This window comes from Pelophylax lessonae (assembly GCF_965119305.1).
Source record: "Pelophylax lessonae genome assembly, chromosome: 13".
Taxonomy (NCBI): domain Eukaryota; kingdom Metazoa; phylum Chordata; class Amphibia; order Anura; family Ranidae; genus Pelophylax; species Pelophylax lessonae.
The window spans coordinates 18,843,647-18,867,427 of NC_138780.1; the positions used below are offsets into that span (position 1 = coordinate 18,843,647).

Here is a 23,781-nt window from a genome sequence, read left to right on the forward strand (position 1 = left end):
CCAATGCAGTATATTGGTAAATAAGGGATATCTGTAGATAATATTACATACTTTCAAGTAAAAATAGAAACCAATAAAACCAGGGTTGTAATGATATTCCCCGGACCTAAGTCTTCTCCTTGGGAATCCGGATAGTTTTCAATACCCTAACAGATGAACCATAATGTGTTAAGATGGGGGGAAGTCAGTTTTGTTGACAGGTCCATAACAACATGGATGAGCAAGTTTGGGGTGAAGGAACATGACTGGCCTACACTGAGTCCTAACCTCAACCCGATAGAACACCTCTGGGATAAATTATTTTCCACATTAGTGCCTGACCTCACAAATGCCCTTTAGGAAGAATGGTCAAACATTCCCATAGACAGTCAACTAAACCTTGTGGACAGCCTTCCCAGAAGAGTTGAAGCTGTTAAAGCTGCAAAGGGTGGGCCAACTCAATATTGAACCCTACAGACTAAGACTGGGATGCCATTATAGTTCATGTTCGTGTCCCAATCTTTTTGGTAATATATTGAGCTCATTAATGAAGACATGTAGATTTTTTTTTTTAAATTGTCGGTACTCCCAGCTGGTTCTAATACCTGGGGAAGGGAGTTCCATGTTTTTTCTGCTCTGATTGCACAGAACCCCATCCACAATTTTAGATAAAACCTGCTTTCCTCCAACCTTAAATTGTGTCCATCTATTCTCTTTAAAGACCTAGGAAAAATTAAGTTGTTACCGCCTTTACAGTCACCATTGGTTGGTTACATAGCTGCTGCTACCCTAAATTTACCAATGATGAAGAGTAGACAGTGATGAGTGTTGTCTCCCTACAGACACTGAAACCGGAGAGCTCCTCATAATTCTTCTTCTGCTGGCTCTAGGATTGTTACTCCTCCTTGTTGCCATCCTGGTGACCCTCTTCATTTGCAGAAAACATTGCTCTGTTAAAACACATAAACCAACAACAGGTAATTCTACTTCCTAATTATTGTGTAATTATTTAATAAAACCCGTGCTGAGATAAATACAAAGGATACCATTGCATACCTTTCGTCTGAAAAAGCTAGTTTTAGGAGGACATGATCTGGAGTATAGGCAGTGACTTAACCTCCATCCCTAATAAACATGCAAAAAAAGAAAAACAGTAGTTGTGGGACTTTAGATGAGGTAAGTCACTTACTAGATATCAAGATAGTATGGAAATCACAGAATAATGAGTAATTTATTGAATATTTCATAATTGACACAATAATATAAAATACAGATAAAAATAGACATACACAGATCAAGAACTAGACATTAAGTAAATAAATTCATATAAATACATTTCATAATAATAAATAAATTTGTCATATAAATCATAACTTGAAAACTCACTAATAGGCAGGGCCGGATTAAGAGCATCATGGGCTTGGTGCTGAGGATTTTGAAGGGCCTTAAGGGCCGTGCCTTGCCATGCACCCAGAGGAGGAAGGGTGCAGCCATGCATGCCTAATTCAACATGGGATGCTGTCTCTGAAGCCCATAAACACATCCATGCATCGGCAACTGTCCCTCCTTGTCCGGCCTTCGCGCTGTGTGGGGAGGTTCTGAGGGTGCTGCCTGGGGAAGCGAGCATAGAAGCCAGACTTCTGTGTTTACAAGTGACAGAAGAGCGGTAACAGTGAATATGGCCAACCCGGGGCCTATATAAAAGGTAGGGGCCTGGAGCTGCAGCTCCAATAGCCCCTACGTTAATCTGGCCCTGCTAATAGGCACTCCAAGACATAAACCTCATAAAAAAATATATAAAAAAAAATGATATCAAGGCGTCATGTAGCGCCGTAATCAAGGAGAGGAGGGAGTATACCAGTACAACAATACGGGAGGAAAAACTCAATAAAAGAAACTGGTTTAATTACTCTTTACCACCCAATCCATAATCAAATAATAATCAAAGACTCACTGGAATAAGATGTGTACATTTTAATGAAGCAATCTAGAATCAAACATACAAAACCCAAAAACCCAAGAGGGTTCTAGCATGATGTAAGAACATTAAAAGGTACCAAAAAACAACTAACAAGACACACACATACATTAAAATGCAAAAACCAAACCCCCCTCCTCCGCCATGAACCAAATTGGGCCCAAATGAACAGCAAAAAAGTCTGTGTAGATCTGTATATCATATCACATCAAATCATAAACAACATATAGTCAGTCTCCAAATGGCATGTCTTCATATCTTATGAGCTCTACGCGTTTCGTGCACTCATCAGGAATTAATTAAAAATTATATCTGTAAATGTAGACTAATATTAGAATGCAAAAATCTCATACACATAAAATGAAAATAACAGATTGCTCCAAAAATATAAATATAGGATTTAGCTACTTACTAAGGTAACCCAATGACTCTGGGAGGAAAGGAGGCCACCCCAATAGCAACTGTCTAACCCGGAGCTAAGGCGGGTATTGGCCAAGGTCAATACGGAGGGGGGGGGGGATGGGGGGTAGGTAGAGTAGCCCCACGGGGGGGGGGCAAATCTGGCCACCACAAAGGTTTCCAGAAATTGTGAACACACATCGTGACCAAATGATCTGAGAAAACATATATTGGATAAATATATTGTGTAAATATATGCAAAAATATATGTAATCAAGTGGAAAGGAATGTGGTAATGTGTGTTGAAACCAGGGGATCCAGGGGATCTTCCACTGTGTAGAAAAAATATATGTATGGACACCCAAAGTATATTAGGTAAGAATAGAATGAATGGGAAGTGCCAAAGTATAGATGAAAATGAGGCAAGATAAACCTCAAGAAAAAAAGAAATTATAGAACCCATACCAAGTGCCCAAAAGTGAAAATTACACAGTTAAAAAGTGCTAGAAGTTTATCATGTGACATCTTACCGAGGGCTGGGTAAAGTAGTGAAAAAACTGCACAGATGAAAGCAGATGGAAGCCAACCAGCTGAGAAAAAAAGAACAGATCGCGTCCTGGCCTCCCTCAACTCAAACACCCCACTGACCAGGGCAGAATCCCGCCAACGCCATGTGGATGCAAATATATGGGTCAGGGAGGAATGATCTCATATCCGGCGCGCTGCGCCGGAGATGAGACACACCAGCCCAACTGAGGTATCAGAGAGATGGTAAGGGTTGCCCCGGCCAGGGACCCAGGTTACCCAGGAAGATCGCGGGTGAGGCAACGGGACATGGTGCCAATGCAGCATGCGACCACACCCCACCCACATCCCGGATGGGTTACAGAGACGGGGTGGGGGGAGGGTGTGTCATTGCCATTGCATCGCAACCCCGGGAATTAGCAGGCTAAGGAGGGATAAAAGGCCTCCCTGTGTTGATGGTTGTCAAAATACAACTTATGGATGTGTCAAAAGATATGTAATAAAGAAAAAATATGTAATAAGTAGCCAAAAATATAATATGGTATTTAACAAAAGAAGAGGAAGGAGCAATGTGTTGTATATTCCTACTAGCGATACAGCAGATCATGGGAGGCCCGGGTGTCTTCCTCCCAATTAATACTAACAAGGAAAAGGACATGATCTGGAGTATAGGCAGTGACTTAACCTCCATCCATAATAAACATGCAAAAAGAAAAACAGTAGTTGTGGGACTTTAGATGAGTTAAGTCACTTACTAGATATCAGGGTAGTATGGAATCACAGAATAATGAGTAATTTATTGAATATAAAGTGAAGACAGAGGTGTGTAAATTGATCCTCAGTTTGTTGCAAATCCAGCCTCATAGCAAGATTCACATGATGAGTGATGAGTAGGGATGAGCAAACCTGGCTGGGTTTGGTTCGCAGGAGGTCCAGCAAACCAATCAGGAATTCCACAAACCCAGAGGCGTAGCTTGTGGGTCCAGATGCAAAGGCTGATTTGGTGCCCCCACTACCACCCGCCGCTTCCACTGGGTGCTTGCCCCATCACCTAGTGTAGGTGAAACCTGAAACTCAGGGGGCCCGGGACAGGCCTGGATAGGCCCCTGCTACCTGGCCCGGCCCCTCTGAGTTTACTGAATTACCTACATGGGGCGACGCAGCAAGCGCTTTTACCAAGCGATATAGTGTAAAACAGGGGTAGGCAACCTTTGAGAGGTGATGATATACCTGCACAACATGAAAGTGATCAAAGATCACCAGGGTTCGTGCCACTTTTTTTTTTTTTTTTTTATGAAATTAGAAAAATATAATAAAACAAATGTTGCTGTAAAAATATAAACTAGCCTACCTTGCAAGTGGGCAGTGTTATTCAGTAGAACAGTGGACAGTGAAGGTAAGGCAGTGGACGGTGTGGACAGAGTCAGTTGGGTAGTGCACAGTGTCAGTAGAGCAGTGGACGGTGTCAGTAGAGCAGTGGGCAGTGTCAGTAGAGCAGTGGACGGTGTCAGTAGAGCAGTGGATGGTGTCAGTAGGGCAGAGGACGGTGTCAGTAGAGCAGTGGGCGGTGTCAGTAGAGCAGTGGACGGTGTTAGTAGGACAGTGGACAGTGTCAGTAGGGCAGTGGATGGTGTCAGTAGGGCAGTGGATGGTGTCAATAGGACAGAGGTTAGTATTAGCAAGGCAGTGGATGGTGTCAGTCAGTAGAGCAGTGGACGGTGTCAGTAGAGCAGTGGATGGTGTCAGTAGAGCAGTGGACGGTGTCAGTAGGGCAGTGGACGGTGTCAGTAGGGCAGTAGATGGTATCAGTAGGACAGTAGATAGTATCAGTAGAGCAGTGGACGGTGTCAGTAGAGCAGTGGACGGTGTCAGTAGAGCAGTGGATGGTATCAGTAGGACAGTAGACAGTATAAGTAGGGAAGTGGACGGTGTCAGTAGAGCAGTGGACGGTGTCAGTAGGGCAGTAGATGGTATCAGTAGGACAGTAGACAGAATCAGTAGAGCAGTGGACTGTGTCAGTAGAGCAGTGGACGGTGTCAGTAGGGCAGTAGATGGTATCAGTAGGACAGTAGACAGAATCAGTAGAGCAGTGGACAGTGTCAGTAGAGCAGTGGACGGTGTCAGTAGGGCAGTAGATGGTATCAGTAGGACAGTAGACAGTATCAGTAGAGCAGTGGACGGTGTCAGTAGAGCAGTGGACGGTGTCAGAAGGGCAGTGGACGGTGTCAGTAGGGCAGTAGATGGTATCAGTAGGACAGTAGACAGTATCAGCAGAGCAGTGGACGGTGTCAGTAGAGTAGCGGACGGTGTCAGAAGGGCAGTGGACGGTGTCAGTAGGGCAGTGGATGGAGTCAGTAGGGCAGTGGAGCCAAAAACTATACTCTCTCACTAGCACCTACCTAGGAGGGTGCTACAGGAGTATAGTTTTGCTAACAAAAAAAGCTAAAAGAGGCTACAGCTAAAAAACACTGTAAAACGCTACTGCAAAACTCATTCTACAGCTTTCTACAGCTAACGCTACTGGCGTTTTTATAACGTTCAATGTGCATGAGGCCTTTTAGTTATGACTATCTCATTTAAATTTGATGTTCCATATTTTGATCAAATACAGAGCTGTAAACAGATAGTGTCTAGTACAGGGTGGGGGATTTGGTTTGGATGTTCAGTTTTATGATGTTTGCATTAAGTATTGCCTTCCCTATCTGTATCTTAGAAGAGCCCACTTCATCCAGCAACTGTAATGTAGAACCTGAGATCTCCTACTCTGTTCTCGCCATGTTCCCTATGTCACAAAGTAAGTACCTTGTATATATATATTTGTTTTTATATTTCCATCATTTCATGAAGACTGTCAATTGTAAGTCACGGTTTTGATTTTTCATGGAAGGGAAGAAGTTGCAGGGAGTGGACCTCTTGCTATGAAAACTGACTTAAAGGCCAACTCTTCCATGCTCTATGGATTCATGTTTCTCAGACTGTGGGGTCCCACTCACATTCACCATCATGCCCAGGCATGGGGCTCCAGCATTTAGCTGTGAGCAGAGAGCACAGGTGTCCCGTTCCGCCCCGCTGCTGGCAGCCTGTCAAAGTCGATGAGCGGTATGAACTGTTAAGGTAGTATGCGCCCAGGGTCGAATGCCCAGAACGAAAGAAGTCTACATTCCAGGCTTTCATCCCTGGACACATTGTGGCAAATAGCAGTACTGCTGGGTGCACCACATGGCCCCATCCAGCCTCAGCAGCTGTCAGACTCCCTTAGTGTCAGCAGCAGGAGTGGAGAAGACATCTGTGCCCTCCTCCTGCGGTGAAACAGAGCCCCATGTCCCCGGAGTTAAACACCCAGTGTACATGAGACCTAGGGAGTCTACTTTGAAGGAGATACCACTGAGCAAATGTCCCATTTCACCAGTTCAGCCTTTCTTTCACCTCATTCACAGCTTGTGGTTCTGTAATGTACTTGAATGAACCCCACTGTATGCACGACTTGTCTTGCTTAATGCATACTGTACCTGCAGCTAGGTTCCTAGGGTCTCCATCACGCGTGTTCGGTCCTGGTTTGCTTGAGCACCGACTGCTAGGGAGTGGATCTGGGAACTGGCCCCACTTTTCTATGCTGAGAACTTGTCACCCCTGCCATTACCATGCTTCGGCTGTCTGGCTGTCATATCATTCCCTTACAATTGTTGCCATTAGAAACAGCATGTTCTCCACTTCACCCCGTGTGTATTTCAGGCCCTGTTCTCCAAAACTCCATGTACCACCATGCACCCCTTTTACAAACACTTCAGACCAGGCTTTTGAATGTTCAACAACTTTACTTGTAATTCTGCAACATTACAGTCCAAAGTGCACATCATTTCGACTATGACTAACTAGCCCCAGGCTGCCCAGGCATACCTTTCCCAGTAGTAATCCATATCCAGAAGCCTCCTTATTGGGTAGGTTCCCATGTGCTGTGGTAGCAGATTGCTTGTGGTTACATCTTCTCCAGTGGACTTCTTGCACTTTTTCCCATGCGGTCCCCCCCCTGAGCCACACCTTGCCCCTATTTATATGAGTCACAGGGAGGAGGGCTATACCCAGGAAAGCCATACATTTTGCGTTAACCCTTTACTATCCAGGCAGCCCAGAATCTCTGTCTAACAGTCTGTCAGTAGAGCAGTGGATGGTGTCAGTAGAGCAGTGGACAGTGTCAGTAGAGCAGTGGATGGTGTCAGTAGAGCAGAGGTTAGTGTCACTAGGACAGTGTATGGTGTCAGTCAGTGGATGGTATTAGTAGGGCATAGGATTGTGTCAGTAGAGAAATGGACGGTGTCAGTAGGGCAGTAGATGGTATCAGTAGGACAGTAGACAGTATCAGTAGGACAGCAGACAGTATCAGTAGAGCAGTGGACGGTGTCAGTAGAGCAGTGGATGGTGTCAGTAGGGCAGTGGATGGTGTCAGTAGAGCAGTGGATGGTGTCAGTAGGGCAGTGGAGCCAAAAACTATACTCTCTCACTAGCACCTACCTAGGAGGGTGCTACAGGAGTATAGTTTTGCTAACAAAAAAAAGCTAAAAGAGGCTACAGCTAAAAAACACTGTAAAACGCTACTGCAAAACTCATTGTACAGCTACAGCTTTCTACAGCTAACGCTACTGGCGTTTTTATAACCTTCAATGTGCATGAGGCCTTTTAGTTATGACTATCTCATTTAAATTTGATGTTTCATATTTTGATCAAATACAGAGCTGTAAACAGATAGTGTCTAGTACAGGGTGGGGGATTTGGTTTGGATGTTCAGTTTTATGATGTTTGCATTAAGTATTGCCTTCCCTATCTGTATCTTAGAAGAGCCCACTTCATCCAGCAACTGTAATGTAGAACCTGAGATCTCCTACTCTGTCCTCGCCAGGTTCCCTATGTCACAAAGTAAGTACCTTGTATATATATATTTGTTTTCATATTTCCATCATTTCATGAAGACTGTCAATTGTAAGTCACGGTTTTGATGTTTCATGGAAGGGAAGAAGTTGCAGGGAGTGGACCTCTTGCTATAAAAACTGATTTAAAGGCCAACTCTTCCATGCTCTATGGATTCATGTTTCTCAGACTGTGGGGTCCCACTCACATTCAGCATTATGCCCAGGCATGGGGCTCCAGCATTTAGCTGTGGGCAGAGAGCACAGGTGTCCCGTTCCGCCCCACTGCTGGCAGCTTGTCAAAGTCGATGAGCGGTATGTACTGTTAAGGTAGTATGCGCTAAGGGTCGAATGGCCAGAACGAAAGAAGTCTACATTCCAGGCTTTCATCCCTGGGCACACTGTGGCAAATAGCAGTACTGCTGGGTGCACCACACGGCCCCATCCAGCCTCAGCAGCTGTCAGACTCCCTTAGTGTCAGCAGCAGGAGTGGAGAAGACATCTGTGCCCTCCTCCTGCCGTGAAACAGAGCCCCATGTCCCCGGAGTTAAAAACCCAGTGTACATGAGACCTAGGGAGTCTACTTTGAAGGAGATACCACTGAGCAAATGTCCCATTTTACCAGTTCAGCCTTTCTTTCACCTCATTCCCAGCTTGTGCTTCTGTAATGTACTTGAATGAACCCCACTGCATGCACGACTTGTCTTGCTTAATGCCTACTGTACCTGCAGGTAGGTTCCTATGGTCTCCACCACGCGTGTTGGGTCCTGGTTTGCTTGAGCACCGACTGATAGGGAGTGGATCTTGGAACTGGCCCCACTTTTCTACGCTGAGAACTTGTCACCCCTGCCATTACCATGCTCCGGCTGTCTGGCTGTCATATCATTCCCTTACAATTGTTGCCATTAGCAACAGCATGTTCTCCACTTCACCCTGTGTGTGCATTTCTGGCCCTGTTCTTCAAAACTCCAAGTACCACCATGCACCCCTTTTACAGACACTTCAGACCAGGCTTTTGAATGTTCAACAACTTAACTTGTAATTCTGCAACATAACAGTCCAAAGTGCACATCAGTCCGACTATGACTAACTAGTCCCAGGCTGCCCAGGCATACCTTTCCGGTAGTAATCCATATCCAGAAGCCTCCTTATTGGGTAGGTTCCCATGTGGTGTGGTAGCCGATTGCTTGTGGTTACATCTTCTTCAGTGGACTTCTTGCACTTTTTCCCATGCGGTCCCCCCCTGAGCCACACCTTCCCCCTATTTATATGAGTCACAGGGAGGAGGGCTATACCCAGGAAAGCCATACATTTTGCGTTAACCCTTTTCTACCCAGGCAGCCCAGAATCTCTTTCTAGTAGCAGCACCATTTGTAGGCACCTGCCTTTATATGGACTCTTCTCGTCAACCTTACAGTTCATTTGCTACATAGTTAATAGTTGCATCGTTAGCCATAATTTTTCATTGGCTGATAGAAGAGTGAAACTAAAGGGAAAAAATTTAAATTTGAAAGTCCTCTCCTCATATGCCCTTGGACACTGGCCCATAGTTTCCATTATGGAAAGTACAGTTCTGTCTTTTTTCAGTCTTGTCATTCAGAGCATTCAAATGTGGGTATTGCCTGTAGAGTAGACTGAATCAACGCATTTCAAAATGACCCACTAAGGACCTTAGACAAACCAGCCTTTGACGCAACACCAAAATGACTAATTTCCCAATCTAGCAACCAGTCATCACCAGTATCTGCTATCATATAATGGTTATTGTATCAGTGTAAACTTTCTATGTATATATATATATATATATATATATATATATATATATATATATATATATATATATATATATATATATATACACAAGTGTGGATAGATAGATGGATAGATGGATAGATAGATAGATAGATAGATAGATAGATAGATAGATAGATAGATAGATAGATAGATAGATAGATAGATAGATAGATAGATAGATAGATAGATAGATAGATAGATAGATAGATAGATAGATAGATAGATAGATAGATAGATAGATAGATAGAATACATTCTTTATTTATTGTATAACATTTTTCATTTCAATCTTTCAGATGCTCCATTGACCACAAATGAAAACCAGGAAAATGTGAGTATTGGGAAAAGGTGGTTGGTATATTGGATGGAGGACATAGCAGACTTGACTCTTGAACTAAAAAGTGCCTGGCCCATAGAAAAACATTTGTCCCAACCTTTTAAGAATCAGCAACAAGTCTGATTGCAGGTTGGGAAGAATGGGTACAAATTGAGAGTCCCTTTACTGGCCAGTAAAATAAAATAGGTGCCAAGCATGGGTGACTAGTATAATACCCTATCTAATGTCTCCAACCTAAAACCCCAGTAGTGTTCTTACAAGCATTGATGTTGGCTGAGGCAGGTGGGTAGACAGCAAAATTGGTCAGATAGAATGTAGACCTGTGTCACCAGGCAGAGATTTAAATTCTAAGAAAATATTGGATGCATTAAAATAAAAGACTCCCAGTTTTAGAGCCAATTGTACAGTATAGGGCCACCGTGGCCCTGAGACAACTGAGCTGCAGGTTTCCTGAACTAAAGAGGTGGCCTTCTTACGTTTCTGGCCTTACAAGGTGATATCTCATAGAGAGAAAGAGAGATGTACTATGCTGAGGTCCTGCTCATTGTGACACTGCCTGTAAAGTCCCCTTGAGTGGTGGCCCCACCAGCAGTACATATATATTATTTTTTTTGCTTCTCTGCCCCTCTGCCGTGTCATCAAAATTGAGTAAAAGAAGCAAACTTGGAGCTTACAGAAGGCTGAAGATCCTCACCTCACCCCGATGGGTTGGCCTGCAAAAGTTTGGCCAAATTGCTGCCTCAAGTATTTTGTATTTTTCTTCTTCCGGGCAGCTGAGTGGCAGAGGAGTAAAAGGAAGGTAAGTATGTGCAACTGGTGGGGCTATCATTAAAACATTTAACACGTGTCACACATCATAACACCTTTAATGCCCATTTTCTAAAAAAAATCCCTATGCTTTCAAGCATCCCTACTACATTACATATCACTTCCCTGCTGTTTAAATAGTTACTCCAGTCCCTCTTCATACATAAAGACTGTAACGGAACCCCAACCCGCACTGTGTTTGTGGGCTTCCGTCAGTATACGGCTTCCTACAGTCTTGAACATAGATAGATATTCCAGCCACCCCCATACAAAACTAGCCTAAACTTAGCTTATATGTGTCTGAAAACATCTAACTCCTTTATTGAACAAGAAACAGACTTTTTATACACGTATAAGTATATATACTTATAAGCATATATATAAGTATATCTATATGAGAAGTATGTCAGTCACTACATGAACAATGACCCGAATATTTACCCAAAACCTCACACAATGGTTAGATAACGAGGTGCAGCTGACTCATGGCTAATCCCATCTAGACAAGGTTATCATTAACATGCTAATTAACCAGCCTGGAAGACCAGAATACCGGCAACAAGGCTAAAACAAATACACAATTACACATTATCCTAAGTATAAACACAGAACACCTTATTATACAGACAATAGCAAGAGATCCCAGTAGAAGTCTGTCCGTCTCCTACATTGAAGTACATGGAATACACATCTAAGCATTGCTTTGATTATTTAGGAGTCACAGACTTCATGGCAACATGCTATAGGTCTCACAGTGTAAAGTGGGATACAATCTTCATATTTCTTGATATTGTTGATAAATATTACTGTCCCATTTGAAGTAATCCAAACCATATTCCCAGTATTCATGAAGTCCATAATTTCCTTGGTCACCCTGTTTCCCTAATAGACACAGGGTGACTTACACATAAGAGGGGCCTAGGGGGCTGAGATAGGGATTTCCCAACCTCTCTAAGGTAAGCTGGGTTCCACAGGCCCCCCAACCAAAGTGACTCCCGTCACATAGACCATGCACGGGCTGTCATAAAAAAACTCCTTAGTAGCTTACCCCCCCTTAGTAGCTGGGTTGGATGTTACGCCCCCAGTGGCCTCTCTGTTTTTTTTTCAAACAGTGTGCTCCCTCTGTAGCTGTATAGCTCAGCCACTGTGCATGTGCTCTGTTGGAATGCGCCCCAGTGGCCACAAGGGATGTACTTTTAACGTCCAGCTCATACTAAGGTAGGACAGATGGAAATCAGCTACTAAGGAGGTATTTCAGACAACTACTTAAATCGTGGCAGAGTGGTATGTACTGTGCTGGGGATGCTGGAATGCATGGTGCAATTTTTTGAAAATTGGCCTATAAAGTGAACTAACCCTTAAAAGTTTGTTTACACTTGCCTCAAAATGTGGCATTGGACACGCTTTTATAAAGCACTCTGAATGCCAATCAAAGTGCCTGTCACTAAATAAAATGGTTACCTTACAGTTTTGTTTACACATTGTCTTACTGTAGCTTGCCTTTGCTTCACTTCAATTATCCCCCTATGTTGCTTTCTTGGTGCTTCAAAGCATCTCCAAAGCCTCTATAGAAGTCTATGACAACGCAACACCTGAAGCTTTTGAGGGGCTTTTATTCAGCTTTAACTTCACTTTGTTTTGGAAGTATGACAGGTATGGGATTTTCCAGGATGCACTGGGAAACCAACAAGTGAGTCGTAAAGTTCATCCATGACTGGTCTAGTATCTCAATGCTCTAATAGCAATGTTCTTAAGATGGTACAAACTGAAAACGACCAGCTAAGAAGCATACACCTCCAACCCCTTGGTGGATGCAGTGTAAAACACAGATTGGGACTTTATATGAGGCAATTTGCCTGTATAGCTCGAATTGAAAAGGATTAAAAGAGGTGCATGGAAGCCCCCAGTCTGATGTACTCACCCTCCAGTCTGCCGCCAACCAAGTAGACCTGTCTCATGATATAAATAATGAACAGGGGTTTAGTTGGCACGCATTTGCAAACGCATGTGTAAGCTGCAGAGCCACGACACGGCACCCTGTTTTACCTGCAGTCCCTAACACTTTTAAATTTGAGTGTCTCCACAATGGAAGCACATGGCTGATAATGGGTGGATAGGAAGCAGGTGGGAGGGAGCAGCCCAAACCTCCCCCAACCCACCTCCATCCACGACTGGTATAGTATCTCAATGCTCTAATAGCAATGTTCTTAACATGGTACAAACTGAAAACGACCAGCTGAGAAGCATACACCTCCAATCCCTTGGCGGATGCAGTGTAATGTCACTGTAATGCCACATTACAGTGAAATGCCACATTGTCTATGTAACCAGGGATGGAGGCACCTCGCCTACAGGCTGGTGCTTCATTTAAAGTCTTCATTTAAAGTCCCACCGTGCGATTTTCGTGCGTTTTTGGTGGATGCAGTCTAATTTGACCCCAGTTTTTTCATATACAGGGATGGAGACCATAGCATGACCTGCTTGTCTCATGTAAAGTCCCAAATACTTTATGAAATTAGGGATGGAGGCATTGAGCTATACAGGCAAATTGCCTCATATAAAGTCCCAATCTGTGTTTTACACTGCATCCACCAAGGGGTGGAGGTGTATGCTTCTCAGCTGGTCGTTTTCAGTTTGTACCATCTTAAGAACATTGCTATTAGAGCATTGAGATACTAGACCAGTCATGGATGGAGGTGGGTTGGGGGAAGTTTGGGCTTCTCCCTCCCACCTGCCTCCTATCCACCCATTAGCAGCCATGTGCTCACTCAAATTTAAAAGTGTTAGGGACTGCAGATAAAACAGGGTGCCGTGTCGTGGCTCTGCAGCTTACACATGCGTTTGCAAATGCGTGCCAACTAAACCCCTGTTCTTTATTTATATGGAGACAGGTCTACTTGGTTAGTGGCAGACTGGAGGGTGAGTACATCAGACTGGGGGCTGGCTGGCTTCCATGCACCTCTTTTAATCCTTTTCAATTTGTTTTTTCCGATATAGGGATGGAGACGCTGGGCATACCTGCCGGTGTCTCACTTAAAGTCCCACATAGCCCACATTGTCTATGTAGGGGACACTAACCTTCATCTGATGGGAAACATGGGCACAAAAGTCCTAAAGCAGGAATCTTGTGTTTTGATTTGTAAAGATTAGGGAGCTAAGCGGAACTCAAGAGTGAGGAGCTTCAACTCATAACTACTGTAGACCCAGAAGACATGTCTCACTTTTTAGAGTCAAGTTGTTAGATAGCTCGGGGTTCATTGAGAAAACCAAACAAAGGCTGTGCAAAAACAGACTGTTTTAAGTCATAGGCATTTATAACAAACAACTGAAACATCATTTAAAAATTAAAAATTGCTTGTCTTTGCTGATTTGTAATTTTCGGATTTTTGGATTCATTGTTTGATGTGTTTATTTGTTAGAATGTCACCTACGCTACTGTGAAGCCCAGATCAAGTAGACAACCTGCTGATGAACCTGACACCATTTATCAGAACTACTAATCCTGAAGAACTCTCCCCTGGGGTCCAATATATTAACGCTGAACTGAATGGTTTGTATTGCTTAGTTACACTCACCGGCCACTTTATTAGTACCGGGTTGGACCCCGTTTTGCTTTCAGAACTGCCTTAATTCTTCCATGACCTAGATTCAACAAGGTGTTGGAAACATTCCTCAGAGGTTTTGGTCTATAGTGACATGATAGCATCACGCAGTTGTTGCAGATTTGTCGGCTGCACGTCCATGATGCAAATCTGCAATTCCACCACATCCCAAAGGTGTTCTATTGGATGAGATCTGGTGAGTGTGGAGGCCATTGGAGTACAGTGACCGGATCTGGTGAGTGTGGAGGCCATTGGAGCACAGTGACCAGATCTGGTGAGTGTGGAGGCCATTGGAGTACAGTGACCGGATCTGGTGAGTGTGGAGGCCATTGGAGTACAGTGACCGGATCTGGTGAGTGTGGAGGCCATTGGAGTACAGTGACCGGATCTGGTGAGTGCGGAGGCCATTGGAGTACAGTGACCTCATTGTCATGTTGAAGAAACCTGTGGTGAGATGATTGGAGCTTTTTGACATGGAGCATTATCCTGCTGGAAGGAGCCATCAGAAGATGGGGACACTGCAGTCATAAATGGATGGACATGGTCAGCAACAATACTCAGGTAGGCCGTGGCATTTCAATTGGTACTAAGGGGCCCAAAGAGTGCCAAGAAAATATCACCCACACCATTACACCACCACCACCAGCCTGAACACAAGGCAGGATGGATCCATGCTTTCATGTTGTTTACACCAAATTCTGACCCTACCATCTGAATGTCGCAGCTGAAATTGAGACTCATCAGACCAGGCAACATTTTTCCAATCTTCTATTGAACAATTTTGGTGATCCTGTGTGAATTATAGCCTCAGTTTCTTGTTCTTAGCTGACAGGAGTTGCACCTGGTGTGATCTTCGGCTTCAAGGTTCGATATGTTGAGCATTCTGAGATTGTATTCTGCATACCTTGGTTGTAACAAGTCATTTTCATCCACACAACTGCCTCTCGCTGGATATTTTCTCTTTTTGAACTATTCTCTCTAAACCCGAGAGATGGTTGTGCATGAAATACCCAGTAGATCAGCAGTTTTTGAAATACTCAGACCAGCCCATCTGACACCAACAACCATGCCACGTTCAAAGTCACTTAAATCTGCTTTCTTCCCCATTCTGATTCCTCAGTTTCCTGTTCTTAGCTGACAGGAGTAGCACCCAGTGTGGTCTTCTGCTGCTGTTGTCCATTTGCTTCAAGGTTCGATGTGTTGTGTGTTCAGAGATAGTATTCTGCATACCTTGGATGTAACGATTTCAGTTACTGCTGCCTTTCTATCATCTGGAACCATTCTCTTCTGACCTCTGACATCAACAAGGCATTTTCATCCACACAACTGTCGCTCACTGGATATTTTCTCTTTTTCAGACCATTCTCTGTAAACCAGAGAGATGGTTGTGCGTGAAAATCCCAGTAGATCGGCAGTTTTTGAAATACTCAGACCAGTCCATCTGGCACCAACAACCATGCCAAGTTCAAAGTCACTTAAATCCTCTTTCTTCCCCATTCGGATGCTCGGTTTGAACTTCAGCAAGTCGTCTTCACCACGTCTAGATGCCTAAAAGCATTGAGTTGCTTCCATATGATTGGCTGATTAGCAATTTGTGTTACCAAGCAATTGAACAGGTGTACCTAATAAAGTGGCCGGTTAGTGCATGTTATATGTATAAGTATTCATTATCCATACCAGCGACACCCCTGTGAAAGCGGAGAATCACTATAGTAGCTACTACAGTGATTACTGCAGTCTTCCAAGTGGCTTCCCTGCTGCACAGTAACCACAGCGGGTCGTTTGCCTAGCCTGGTCACCATCGACAGAACATCTTGCAGTTTTCTCAGCATTTTCTAACAAATAAAATATTCCTTTAAGTGCTACAGGTGAAAAGACCCTTAATGCTACAGGTCCAAGTGTTTGCCCAGGAACAGCTCCTCTTCTCTCTTATTGAACCCAATATAAGACAATCACCACAGGGAGCCTAGACAAAGCATTTTCTGATTGGAGAAGGTGGAGATCATGACATCACCGTCTTGCCTCTCCACCTCATCCAGTCAGAGAAGACAGAGGCGCCTCTAAGTGTAGACCATCCAAAAATGTATTAAGACATATAGGTGTTTATAAACTCACATTTTGATGTATAATCAAAGGCCTGAGTAAGGATGATAAGCTGAGTCCCTTAGTGCATCCTGGCCAGCGGGTCTCGGTGCTTCCTGGCAGATGGGTGAACTGCTTGTCTTCTATTTTCCGCTCTCTCTGTGGATATGCTGGCTTCCGGGGAGTAGGGGCGAAAGCGAGGCCTGAACCGCACCTTGGACCGCAGATGAGCCAGTGACGTTACGATAATGCAACGCGTTTCAGAGCATGCGCCGTATGGCCGAAGCCTGAACAAGCCCGCTCCTTTCTCAAGAGAATGCCTTGCAGCACGTCCTGTCCTTCCACACTCCAAAGACATGCTGGTAGGGTAATTAGATCCTGCCTAAATTGGCCCTAGAATGTGTATGTATGAATTTGTGTTAGGGACTTTAGATTGTAAGCTCCTTGAGGGCAGGGACTGATCTGAATATACAACATATACGCTATATTATCAAAAGTATTGGGACACCTGCTTTTACACACACATAAACTTTAATGGCATCCCAGTCTTAGTCTGTAGGGTTCAATATTGAGTTGTCCCACCCTTTGCAGCTATAATAGCTTCAACTCTTCTGGGAAGGCTGTCCACAAGGTTTAGGAGTGTGTCTATGGGAATTTATGACCATTCTTCCATTTGTGAGATCAGGCAATGATGTTGGACGGGAAGCTCAGGCTCGCAGTCTCCATTTGAATTCATCCCAAAGATGTTCTATTGGGTTGAGGTCAGGTCTCCTATGCAGGCCAGTCAAGTTCCTCCACCCCAAAATCACTCATCCATGTGTTTATGGACACTGCTTTGTGCACTGGTGCGCAGTCATGTTGGAACAAACTGTTCTTACAAAGTTGGGAGCATGAAATTGTCCAAAAGGTCTTGGTATGCTGACACCTTAAGAGTTCCCTTCACTGGAACTAAGGGGCCAAGCTCAACCCCTGAAAAACAACCCCATACCATAATTCCCCCATCCCCAAATTATTTGGACCAGTGCACAAAGCAAGATCCATAAAGACATGAATGAGCCAGTTTGGGGTGGAGTAACTTGAATCCTGACCTCAACCCAAAAGAACACCTTTGGGATAATTTTGGAATGACTGTGAGCCAAGCCTTCTCATCAGTGCTTGACCTCACAAATGTGCTTCTGGAAGAATGGTCAAACATTCCCATAGACACACTCCTAAACCTTGTGGACAGCCTTCCCAGAAGAGTTGAAGCTGTTTTAGCTGCAAAGGGTGGACCAACTCATTATTGAACCCTACAGACTAAGGTTGGCATGCCATTATTCATGTGCATGTAAAGGCAGGTGTCTCAATACTTTTGGTAATATAATGTATGTAAAAGCGCTGTGTAAATTGTCTCATTATATAAGTACTGTACCTGAAATAAATAAAACATTTAACAAAATGAACTGGGAAAAATGCAAGGCGTTATTTGAATGGCTCTTATGCGAAATGAACTACCCCCCTGTGGTCACTGTGCAGCAGGACAGCCACTCGGCAGGGGACCCGGAATACTGTGGCAACTACTGCAGTGATTGTTCACTTGTAGAATGGTCTCACAGGTATGGAATATGCAGAATTACATTGGTCTAAGACACACTCCTAAACCTTGTGGACAGCCCACACTGCCAAAACTACCAATACCTGGTTTATTGATCATGGTATCACTGTGCTTGATAGCCAGCAAACTCGCCTGACCTAAACCCCATAGAGTATCTGTAGGGTATTGTCAAGAGGAAGATGAGAGACACCAGACCCTTCAGGCCTGGTTAGTACTTGGACGGGAGACCGCCTGGGAATACCAGGTGCTGTAGGCTTGCCTACGGCCACACCACCCTGAATGCGTCCACTCTCGACTGATTGCGGAAGCTAAGCAGGGTCTGGCCTGGTAAGTACTTGGATGGGAGAGACACCAGACCCAACAATGCAGATGAGCTGAAGGCCACTATCAAAGCAACCTGGACTTCCATAACACCTCAGCAGTGCCGCAGGCTGATTGACTCCATGCCATGCCGCATTGATGCAGTAATTCATGCAAAAGGAGCTCCGACCAAGTATTGAGTGCATACTATACTGTACATCAAGGTCTCTCAACCAGGGTTCCTCCTGAGTTTGCTAGGAGTTCCTTGAGCAATGGGCAATTTCCACCTCTCAGATAAGTTCCCAATGACACCATTGTTCCTTTTAGCTATCTGTAAGGGGGGTAATTCTTCCCAATGATGAGAAGAGTAAGGAGCATTCTTCCCACTGACTGTCACACCAATGTGTCATGAGTTGTAGATTTTTAATTTTTAGCAGGGGTTCCCCGAGACCAGAAATTTATTTCAAGGGTTCCTCTGTGTTAGAAAGGTAGAGAAAGAATGCTGTACATGGACAGACTTTTCAGTAAGCCAACATTTCTGTATTAAAAAATCCTTTTTTTGTTTTAATTGGTCTTATGTAATATTCTAATTTTCTGAGATATTACATTTTGGGTTTTCACTAGCTGTAAGCCATATAATAATCAACATTAAAATAAAGAAATGCTTAAAAAAATATATCACTCTGTGTGCAACGAATCTATATAAATTATATGAATTTCACTTTTGAATTAAATTACTGAAATAAATTAAGTTTTTGATGATATTCAAATTTTATGAGATGCGTACCATATATATAAATATATACATATATATATATATATATATGTGGTATGGTATAGTGTATCATATATATATCATATATATATATATATATATATATATATATATATATATATGAATATATATATATATATATATATATGAATATATATATATATATATATATATATATATATATATATATACATATATATATATATATATATGTATATATATATATATATATATATATATATATATATATATATATATATATATATATGCAGTATATGTATATATATATATATATATATATATATATATATATATATATATATATATGTGGTATGGTATAGTGTATCATATATATATCATATATATATATATATATATATATATATATATATATATATATGAATATATATATATATATATATATATATATGTGTATATATATATATATATATATATATATATATACATGCAGTATATATATATATATATATATATATATATATACATACAGTGTATATATATATATATATATATATATATATATATATATATATATATATATATATATATATATATATTTATATATTTATATATATACATTGTATTTATAATTTGTATATCTCTATTTCATTGTATTTTATAAAAAAATGTTTTTAAAATCAAAAATTCTTTTGGTTAGATTAATTTGAGTAAACATTTTATTAGATTTAAAGATGACCTTCCACTTCCCCTATAAAAATAAATAAATAAATAAAAAATAAAAAACGTACATATATCCATTCTTCTTTTTTTATTTGTAGCCCTTTTTATGCCGCCTCTGTCCTGTCTGTACCCCCGATCCTGGGTCAGCATTTTGAAAATAACATCATGTTAATATTGTTGTACTGTGCATGTGAATAGCTGGTTGTCGAGGAGGGGACAGTCGCCGCGTCCCTAACCCCCTTCAGTACAGGGTACTTTTACCCCCTTCCTGCCCAGGCCAATTTTCACTTGACACGAATGACAATTTGCGCGGTCGTGCAACACTGTACCCAAACTACATTTTTATCATTTTTTTCAGACAGATAGAGCTTTCTTTTTCTATTTATTCACCACTGGGTTTTTTTATTTTTTGCTAAACAAATGAAAAAAGACCAAAAAGGGGGGAAAAAAAGTTTTTCCTTGTTTCTGTTATAAAACCTTGTAAATAAATAAGTTTTCTCCTTCATTGATGTGCGCTGATGAGGTTGCACTGACGGGCACTTATTGGGTTGCACTGATGAGGAGGCACTGATGGGCACTAATGAGGAGGCACTTAAATGCAGCACTGATATGCAGCACTGATGGGCACTTATAAGTGCCACTGATGGGCACTGATGGGCATATTTTTAGCACTGGTCACTATATTAGTGTCACTGGTTCCTACAAAGTGTAGTTAGTGTGAAACTGCCCACCATACGTCGCTGATCAGCGCCATTACTAGTATAAAAAATAAATAAAAACTCTAGTATATATCCCATAGTTTGTGGACGCTATAACTTTTGTGCAAACCAATCAATATACGCATATTGGGATTTTTTTTTTACCAAAAATATGTAGCAGAATACATATTGGCCTAAATGTATGAAGAAATTCGATTAAAAAAAAAAAAAAAATTATTGAATATGGTTTATAGCAGAAAGTAATATTTTTAAAAATACTTTTAGGTATTTTTTGTTTATAGCACATAGCAGCCTCATCAGTGCCTTCTCAGTGCAGCCTCATCAGTGCCCATCAGTGCCCCCTCTCATTAGTGCAGCCTCATCGGTGCCTATCAGTGGCGCCTCATCAGTGCACATGATTGCCATATATCACTGCCCATCAGTGTCGCCTATCAGTGCCCATCAGTGCTGGATATTAGTGCCTCCTCATCAGTGCCCCATCATCAATGCAGCCTCATCAGTGCCTATCAGTGCCGCCTCATCAGTGCCCCTCAGTGCAACCTCATCAGTGCCCATCAGTACTGCCTTATCAGTGCCTATCAGTGCCACCTCATCAGAGTCCCTCAGTGCAGCATCATCAGTGCCCATCAGTGCAGCCTCATCGGTGCCTATCCGTGCCGCCTCATCAGTTCCCCATTAGTGCAACCACATCAGTGCCCATCAGTGCAGCCTCATTAGTGCCTATCAGTGCCGCCTCATCAGTGTCCCTCAGTGCAGCTTCATCAGTGTCCCTCAGTGCAGCCTCATCAGTGTCCCTCAGTGCAGCCTCATCAGTGCCCATCAGTGCAGCCTCATCAGTGTCCCTCAGTGCAGCCTCATCAGTGTCCCTCAGTGCAGCCTCATCAGTGTCCTTCAGTGCAGCCTCATCAGTGCCCATCAGTGCAGCCTCATCAGTGCCCATCAGTGCAGCCTCATCAGTGCCTATCAGTGCTGCCTCATTAGTGCCCCTCAGTGCAGCCTCATTAGTGCCCCTCAGTGCAGCCTCGTCATGCTCCTCAGTGCAGCCTCATCAGTGCAGTCTCATCAGTGCCCATCAGTGAAAACATACTTATTTACAAGATTTTATAAGAGAAACAAAGAAAAACTTTTATTTTTTCCCAAATATTTGTGATGATCAAATACCACCAGAAGAAAGCTCTATTTGTGCGAGAAAAAAGGATAAAAATGTCATATGGGTTTAGTGTTGCATGACCACGCAATTGTCATTCAAAGTGCAAGAGTGCTGAAAGCTAAAAATAGGCATGGGCAGGAAGGGGGTGATATTGCCCGGTATTGAAGTGGTTAAAGACTCTTTTTACAAACAATATATTTAAGCCTAGGAGTTTAGGCAAACCCTTCCGGAAAATCAGCAGGAAAAAAATCAGGAAATAAGCCGCTCCCAGTCGAGATAACAAAGTGAAAGTGATGTTATTACTATATACATTACTATATACTGTGAGAATTAAATCAATGTTATTACTATATACATTACTATATACTGTGAGAATTAAATCAAAAGGTGCCAAAAAAAAACGTTATCAAGCAACAAAAACTCGTTCGGCCGGTTAAGCTCCATGCTTCAGTGCGAAAGACTGACATTGTGGTTATTGAAAACAAACCACCAACTATTTTGCATTTTGATATAACCAATCATTTATTTTTGCAGAAAGTACCAATAGTTAGCGTAAAAAACAAAAATCATGCAAGAAAACTCCAACAAACTGAAAACGCTTCATTCTCATGTTTATGGTTGTAGATTTAATGTAGAGATGCACAGATGAATAGACACCGGAGAAGAAAGCTGACGCGTTTCACACATTGGGGTTGATTGACTAAAACTGGAGAGTGCAAAATCTGGTACAGATGTGCATGGCAGGAGTTGACTGGCAACTTTCGGGTCAGGGGGCAAGTACAGACCAGAGGCCCATGGTGCAAAGACTTGGCCCCCCTCCCACTCTCCCTCTTCCTGCCCTCCTCCTGACCCCCATTCCAGACTGAAGCTCCGCTCAAGGTACTCTCTACCCACTGGGCGAATCCGGGTTTCCGACCTGGCCAGCAGGGGTAGTTGAGGGGAGCTGGAACTGCCTGGGGAGAAGAGTCTCCAGTGTGTAACGCTCCTGCGTTTTATGTATGATGTGGATTTACAGCTGCAGAAATATTCCACTTCAGTAGTCATGTAGAGAAACGCTGAGACACCAATCCCAACTCCCAAAGACTCATCATGTGTGGATGATCTCAATTCAGCAAGTAAATACACACACTCAATAAGAAGTTCCTGGAGTGATCTATGTATATAGTAGTATAGAGGTGATAGGCTGAAGACACAGGTTAAGTTGAGACGATAGGTGACAGACACTTGAGAGGAATGTTCTTGAGAATGAGATAGTAACAGGTGGGATGCAGATAGGTTAGCAATCATGTATGGTAGCAGATGATAGAATAGCAGGTGAACATACAGGAGAGACCAACCCAGTGCAAGAGCAGATGATAGTAGGCTCAAGAGCTAGCAATCTTAGATAATGCAGATGTAATAATAGTCCTGAGTATGCAGAGCTAGATAGTGTAAGCTTTAGTATGAAGGTTATAGAGGTTTCCCCTGTGGGGTACTTATCACTAGTAGCAATGTAGCAGAGGAGAGGTTCGGCAAGAGCGGATGATCCTGTAGCGGGATACAGGGATCAGCGCAGCGTGGTTCCGACAGCGAGGTATGCTTGCAAGCATGAGAGCTTCAAGACAGGTTAGCATCAAGGCACAAAGCAGGTTGAACGAACACATGTGAGTGAGAGCTGGTGATTTAAATAGCTGTTCAGTCCGGCGCTCAGTGATGACAGCATCAGTCTTAAAGGTGTATGCGCACCTATATGTGCTTCCTCTATCTAGGTAGATGGAACGCACCTGGAAATGATGTGATAGGAGGCACTGAGAGTGCCAGAACCTTACACAGTGGGGCAGGGAACCGGCCTCTGCTCAGACACAGTTTACACCATCCATGCTGGGGGGGGGGGGGGGCTGCGCTCTGGCCTTGTCTTCATCCTGCACTCAGTAGGTCAGCAGTTGGGACTCTTTACTTCTCCTAACCAGGAATCCTTTAGTCATGTCTGTGGCAGAAGCGGCGCACCCTTTTAACGGGGCATCAGAGGGGAATTTGCCCCCCTGCCCCAGTCCTCCCCTGGTGCAAGGTGGCCAACCAGCTTCTAACTTCAGCTTATTTGGTTAAGCTTTGCCAAAAAATTGGAAGCTGATTGGTTTCTATGCAGAGCTGCACCAGAT

The 23,781-nt window shown here is 42.9% G+C and overlaps 1 long non-coding RNA gene across 1 annotated transcript; it reads left to right on the forward strand.

Annotated features, from left to right (window-relative positions):
* Positions 1-825: 825 nt before the first annotated feature.
* On the forward strand, positions 826-14,339 carry LOC309569947. The gene is made up of 3 exons (XR_014226106.1): positions 826-956; positions 5,595-5,675; positions 14,139-14,339. It is a non-coding gene; the product is annotated as an uncharacterized lncRNA (long non-coding RNA).
* The last annotated feature ends 9,442 nt before the right edge of the window (positions 14,340-23,781 follow it).